Here is a 6,000-nt window from a genome sequence, read left to right as displayed (position 1 = left end):
ACAACCAGCGGCCAGAGGGCCTGCAGACGCTCATTAACTACTCGCTGTGTTAACACTCCAAATAGGGCTGCACCATTTAGGTGTGATATGTGTTTGTAACCAACAGAGGTAGAGTACATTTTATACCCTGAAGACACACTACAGCAATATGGAGATCAACAGGTTTGAAGAGGCATGTTAAAATAAATAACAAGATATAAACAGTAACTAATATCCTGCTGTGGCAACTAATGGACACCTGAGTGTAAACGCCAAAGCAGTATACTGTATACTAAAACAGTATACTGAAGGATTTTCTGAAGCTTCCATAACTTTCAGGTGGTAATACATACTAATACTAACCTAAGGATAAGAGAAATTTCAATTGTACATTTTTCTATAATGTTTCTCTTTTATTCCAGTTTTGTACTGTTAAAAGACTTCCCTCTGTGGGACAAATCCCTCCAGGCTGATCATGCTCATTCTGGGCCCCTTACAAAAGCTCATTTAGGCCTCTGAAACAGCAAATCCACTGAAAAATAGCTTTTTTCTTTCAATGGTTTTTCTATATTTTTAATAATCCAAACACAATTCAGAATGACTTATTCAACCAAGCAGGTTTACATGGGTTCAACTCAGGTTTAGATTAATAATTTAGAAGAATACAAGCCATGTTAGGAAAAAAGCCCTTTTTTCCCTCTGAATTCCCAATTACCAGGTGCTGAGAGTTTGGAGACGGGGCCATCAGGGCCAGTTTCATTTGATCTCATATCTGTCTCTGCTGTCCTCAGCATCAAAGGAGATCCAGCAGTGGGCAGAACAGACCTCTGTTCTTTGAGAAGGAACAGAGGTCTTGCTGAGAGGAAAGAGGGAAGGATGTGACTAGTGAGCTATTTCAACATCACGGATGAGTCCTGGAAAGGTAGATGGAGAGATGGCCTTAACAGGACAGCCAAGGATCGTACATCGCATGTCAGTCTTGATTACAACTTGGGTTTTATTTCCAGGATGAGAATTAACGTTATTGGCCAAGTACAAGTATGTTCACACATACAGTACCAAGATTTCCAGCCATAAATTTACAGGCATACAGGGAAACAAGATAGGCTGAACAAATGTAAGCAAACTTAGACATGCAATTAATGTATAATGGAAAGAGCTGGACAGAAACCATATCGAAATACAGGTCACATTGGCAGTGTAGGCCTAAATACATGGTTTTGGTACAATAGCACCATAGTAGTCGCCGTGGAATGCTGGAATGAATATGCAAAGAAAGCTAGTATAAATATTGCATGAATAGTAAGTTACTGTATATGATGATGATGATGTATATGATCTGTGGATAGTGTTGGGAACTGGGAAGGGTTTTTAACAGAGATTGAGGATAGCTACTGACAATATATATGTATATATTATCAATAAAATTATTAATAATAATGGGGCACCACCGTAAGATCAGGGACCAATAAACAAACAGTGGATACAGTTTCACAGGCTGTTTACTGAAAAGGCCAATGTTTAAAATGCCACTTTATATTTATCAGGTGAACAGTGAAGTGTTGAATCCGAGCACTGACCCTCACCACCAGCTGTTATCGCAACACATGTACACAAATAATCACAGACAACTGCTCTTTAAATATATAATAGTGTTCATCTAACTTCAGCCATACTGACCAACAATCAATAATCCTTCGATGAATAAATAATAAATAAAACATCTCTTGTCCAACTATAACAGTAACACAAGCAACTATAGCACAAGTGACTGCACTCGCAAATGTAAAGACAGTAGGCAAGCAACATGTGAACGTGTGTGTGTTTGTGTGAGTGTGGTGGACGTCAGTGGCTACGTCACAAGGTTCAAGACTACAAGGCTTCAAAAAGAGATACGAGAAGCACAATGGAGAACATGCTTATACGTCTCAAACAACAAGATGGTAGGAAGCAAAGCTGAGTTGTACTACCACGCTATCCATGCACTCAAGGTGTGTGAATGTGGGTAAAGGCGTGTGGCTGTGTGTGTGTGGGTTTGTAAATGAGAGAGATAGGTAAAAGGCACGCAGGGGAAGGAAAATGAGATCTTAACCGCTACAGAAAAACACAGGAACTGTCTCTTTTGTCACCCAGAAACCCAGCATGTGAACTGGGGATCATCAGCGATGGCACTGGTCCTTTAACCGATGAAATGCCGCTAACTGGCTTTACACGGTAGCAGAAAACTAACAGGAAGCAGCACAGGACACACAATCAATGAAATGCATTAGGCATACAGAAACATGCAGACAACACAAATGTTTTCAGTGAACACAGTCAGTTGCTCATCCAATGAGTTTAAGGATTGTTGCCTACAATACATTAAGTACAACGTTTGATTAGGAGTGATACACCTCCTGTAGCAACTTGACATCATAACGGAAAGGCAAGGTACAGCGGATGCGCTGATTCTTGTATACTTCATGACATCATGTCCATGTCACAGTGGGTCTCATCCAATGAAAAACCAGGATTTGTATTCAAACCACTTTAGTTTATGAAAAAATAATGCAAAACTAACGACATTCCTAACGGGATCGGTTGCACCTTGTCTTTATTGCTAATTAGCAAGTGTTACCATGCTAGCGAACTAATCGAAGACAGTGAAAATGGCAAACGTGCTCAAGAGCTCATTTCACCAATGGTGAGGTCAACAGGTCAAGAAACACAAGCAGTCAGATGATCCGGTTGCAAACAAATGAAGAGTTTATACGGTATCACAACCACTTTATTTGGATGTCAAACTTAAAGTTGTGTTAAACCAGAATGAGCTTTTCCTATCTTCAAGCTGAGGGTGTCTATAAAATGAATCTCGTGTCACAAAGATGACACATAAGGCATACAGGTCTCCTGAGGTAACACAGCTCCTAAAGCTGAAGCTGAAATTTAAACTCTTGCTGGGTCATTGTGATTGAGGAAACCTCAGTCGCTATAGGTCGATTCTATTCCTTGTGCTTCCCTGCTGGTCTAAAGCAAGGCTTTCTGGATACTCTATCATTCATCAGTGCACTTCATTAGCATTTAGAGAGGCTGGGATCATCCTGGGATCCACACCAACACACACACTTGAAATCCATCAGAGATCTTATGACTCACAGTCACACACAAAAGCAGAAAAAGGACAAACAACGGCAAATTTGGATTAAAATTCTATTTATGTTGGATGGCAAGCATCTGTCACCGAGAACTTCATCCTCAGTGTGACAGGAGGAGGCCAGATAAGGACTGGTTATTGTATAAGTTCTTCAGTCGTTCATCTCCTCTTCTTTTGTGTGCTCTAAACTAACCTCTCCTCTTTCTTCCATCTCCTTAATATGGAAATGCAGAGCTGAAAAAAAAGCAGGAAAAAAAAAAGTTCTGCGTATATTGTAAGGTATCTTGTTACAATAACAAGTCCTAAAGAGATATTTTGTCCCCACAAAAAAAAAAAAAAAAAAAAAAAGGAGAGAGAGATTTCTCATAAGGATCACTCCTAAACGCGTAAAGACGCTTTGGGTCAATATGTGAAGAATGGAACAGGTGCAGATCTAAACCTATTATGTGGCTGGTCCGTGTATGGTCAATGTGGTATATCATGGCCAGACTGCAACACAGCTAGTCAGTTGTAGCATCACAATGTGAATTCCTGGATATTACATTTTCTCTTATATTATCTAATATCTTATCTAATATTTTCTTAAAGTGCACTGAAGTAGCATATCACGTGATGTGCAGCTCTTTTAGGAAAAGGGCAGTATGTAGTGTGTTTATGTGGTGAGTGAGTGGTCAAATGAGAGAGAAAGTTATGGTGAATGTGAGCAGAGCAGAGAAGAAAGTTTCCCAAGCTTCTTAAGACCAAAATGAAACTCCCATTTCTTCTTTCCCAACTGCTTGAGAGGTGATGGGATTGGAATCAACTTTGGCTTCCAGACTGTAGACGGGAAGCTGAGCAGGAAAAGGCTAACCCTGGCAACCACAAAGGGATGCTCTCTTCAACAAAACAGCAGTGGGAGGCATAAAAATGTTGAAATTAAACTGGGACAATTAGCCAGGAGTTCAGAAAATCAAGCTTGCCCCGCGGCTGAGCACATTTTTGGAACAGTCGCTAACTGCTCCAACACATTTATGATGCTGACTGCACTAAATTAAAGTCAGGTGGGAATAAAACAAACAGTGAAAAAAAAAAGAGAAATATGAACATTTTGACCCTTTTCTGTGTAACAAAAAGCAAGGGGTCGTTTAAACAGCTGTTATACTTCTAGGCCTAATGCCTCAATATTAGGTTAGTAAACTGTCAGTTGTGTAATTCAAAGCGTATCAAAAATTGGCTCAAAGATGCTGACAATAAAGTTTATTCTTTTGCCACTTCTTTCAAAGTGCTGCTTATCGCAGACAGAACAATTTGCGGCTCTCTTGACTCTGTTGCAATGTCGTCAGCTGCACTGATAATGTCTCTCTGTGACTCCATCAAGGCATCCGTAAGGACGCGCACACGGCCCACCTGCAGGGGGAGACAATGGCACAGAGTGCACACCGGCAATGGAAGCAGCCTCTCAATGCATTCTCGCTCGTGTCCCTGCAGATGTTCTGTCGTCGTCACCTGAATCCGTGGAACATTTTATATAATAAACTGCTGAATTTACAGTAACCTGATTAATAAAGCGGCAAACATACCACATTCATCTGTGTCTCTCTCTTGATCATCAACAGTTCCACGCTGAGCTGTGTAGCTCTACTCTTTCAACGGTTGTAGATAAAGCAGGGGTTGCCAGCCCTCCTCCTGTTGCCCTCATGCTTTCTTTGTGCGCACCAAAAGTTATTCACCTCTGGTTTGTAGTTTCATCATTTCTTTTTGAGAGCCACCATGGTCCTTTGCTCTCAACCTACAGGGTTGATCGGCTGTTACTTTTTCAATGTAGTCATTTTTGTTCTGCTTGTGATTCCCAAACTGAGACCGCCAAACCACCAACCACAATAATTTGTGCATGTGCTCATTTTCAGTCATGAGTCTACATAGAGTTTTATGCACCTGGCCCCAGGTGCTCATGTGGAGACTGGTAGCTTGTGTATTTATTTCTGTCAGCATTCCTAAGTGCACACCAGGCAGATTCATGGGGGAAAAGAGAGACAAGGGCCCAGCAGTGCTGCCACACCATGATGACGAGGGCCCGCTGTGGCGCTCCATAGGCTCTATGGACAAGCAGACTGCAAGCACCAAAGCAGAGGCATGGAGCCTTGGACTTAAAAGCCTCTGCCTGCTCGCCAGACTTTTCATAAATTGTTACTTGTGCTTTCAGTAATTTAATTTCTTGTTTTTAATTATTTTATCGTTGTTAGGGTGTTACTTTTATCTGTTTATCTGCATTTTGGGGGTTTTATTTAACTTGATTTAACTTGATTAAAACTAGTTTTCACGGTGGCACGGTGGCATGGTGGCAACTGTCACCTCACAGATAGAAGGTCCTGGGTTCGATTCCCGCCGTGGGTGCCAGGGGCGTGTCCTCCACCATGCCTTCGCTGCCTGCTGCTTGAGGAAAGGGGCCTTTCTGTGTGGAGTTTCCGTCTGGGTTTTCCTCCTTAAAAAAAAAAAAAAAAACACTAAAAACATGCAAGAAGATCCACCACCTGACCAATGGTGACAAAAGAAACTCTGTCCCTGGGCACCGGTTGGCTGGCAGCCCACCACTCCTGGTCTGTCGTGGAGGAAGGACAGACCAAGGATGGGTCAAATGCGGAGAAGAATTTCACAAGAAGCATGGCGTGTGCAGTTTCCCTCCCTAACTCTGCATGTTGTGTGTGTGTGTGAGACTAATAAAGGATGTCTTCTTCTTCTTCTTCTTCAACCTTATGAAACATCTGGCATCCTCTCTGCTCTACTAAAAAACATAAAAACTCATGTGAAATGCAAAAGTCCTGGTTATTCCAGACTCCTACTAATTAATCTAGGTGGTGTAATTATCTTTCTAAATGAAATATAGTTCAATGTAAAGCTATGTTCTGACT

The sequence above is a fragment of the Chaetodon trifascialis genome, chromosome 10 (genome assembly GCF_039877785.1).
Source record: "Chaetodon trifascialis isolate fChaTrf1 chromosome 10, fChaTrf1.hap1, whole genome shotgun sequence".
NCBI classification, from domain to species: Eukaryota; Metazoa; Chordata; class Actinopteri; order Chaetodontiformes; family Chaetodontidae; genus Chaetodon; species Chaetodon trifascialis.
This window is presented reverse-complemented; position numbering follows the sequence as displayed.